The following is a 1,729-nucleotide window of genomic DNA, read 5'->3' as shown; positions in this document are numbered from 1 at the left end:
GAAATAAATATATTTCGTGTAATAGGAACTCCTGTTTCTATGGTATGGCATATTTCCCCAATATAATTATTTAATAAAGGAGAACAACAATTTCTTTGTCGCCTGTACTTTCTTAGAGCAACATCCCAGTTGGGTTATTGCACATGACAGCTAATAAACCTTAGTTCTAACTAACTGAAGTCTAATCTTCAAATACACTAGCGTCTTCATTCCTGTCAAATCTCCTGAACTTATTGCAGCAGCTACCCAAAAGGATAGGTTAATGATTATTGCTGAAGTAAATCAGATTCTGTCACCATTAGATGCTTCAGCTTTTAGGGAAAGAGGAATATAGGAGGTCAGATTATGATGTAGGAAAATAAAGGTGAAGAACTTACCGTACTGCATAAATGTTATTTTCTAACATACATGAGAAGAAATCAGACACTAAGACATATCTGATATCAAAAGTGATTTCTGTATAAATGTTTCCAAGTTGGAAGTAGAAAATGTGTGTCAATGCCTTAGTTTAGACATTAATTTGGTAATAATCAGTAGTTAAACCATAAAACAATTTTCCTACCAATGCTTTCTTCCTAAATTATAGATTTGAAAATTAATTTAGCAATTTTCCTGGTAAAGCAGGATATAAGTTTTTAAATGTCTATCTTTTTTCTTTCATAGTTTATTGTCAAGTTGGTTTCCATATAACATCTAGTGCTCATCCCAACAAGTGCCCTCCTCCATGCCCATAACCCCCCTTCCCATCTTTCCCACCCCCATCAGCCCTCAGTTTGTTCTCAGTATGCAAGAGTCTCTCACAGTTTGCCTCCCTCCCTCTCCCCAGCTACTTTTCCCCCTATCCACCCCATTGTCCTCCATTAAGTTTCTCGTAATCCACCCATATGTGAAAATATATGGTATCTGACCTTCTCTGTCTGACCTATTTCGCTCAGCAAAACACCCTCAAGTTCCATCCACGTTGCTACACATGGCCAGATTTCATTCTTTCTCATTGCCATGTAGTACTCCATTGTATAGATAAACCACATCTTCTTGATCCATTCGTCAGTTGATGGACACTTAGGCTCTTTCCATGATTTGGCTATTGTTGAACATGCTGCTATGAACATTGGGGTACAGGCACCCCTATGCATCAGCACTCCTGTATCCCTAGGGTAAATTCCTAGCAGTGCTACTGCTGGGTCATAGGGGAGTTCTATTGTTAATTTTTTGAGGAACCTCCACACTGTTTTCCAGAGGGGCTGCACCAGTTTACATTCCCACCAACAGCGTAAGAGGGTGCCTGTTTCTCCACATCCTTACCAGCATCTAGAGTCTCTTGATTTGTTCATTTTAACCACTCTGACCAGCGTGAGGTATCTTTTTTTTTTTTTTAAATGTAATTGCTATGAAAAAGAAAGTAGGCAACGAGCAAAAGAACTCTGTGTATGTACATTTATAAACTAGCAAAAGTCATAAATGAAAATGTTCGAGACTCTTCCAAGAAATACGAAAGGAAATCATACTAGATAACATCTATTGAGAGCTTTTCATGTGCCAGGACTGTTGCCAAGCACAATGATTAGGTAATATTTAGTTTTCTTAAAAGTGAATAAGGGGTACCTGGCTGGTTTAGTTGGAGGAGCATGCAACTCTTGACCTCATGGTCATGAATTTGACCCCCATGTTGGATGCAGAACTTACCTAACAACAGTAAAACAGAGGAATTTTTCTGTACAAATGGTAT

Source organism: Hyaena hyaena, unplaced genomic scaffold (genome assembly GCF_003009895.1).
Source record: "Hyaena hyaena isolate Hyena2069 unplaced genomic scaffold, ASM300989v1 scaffold_1487, whole genome shotgun sequence".
NCBI lineage: Eukaryota > Metazoa > Chordata > Mammalia > Carnivora > Hyaenidae > Hyaena > Hyaena hyaena.
This window is presented reverse-complemented; position numbering follows the sequence as displayed.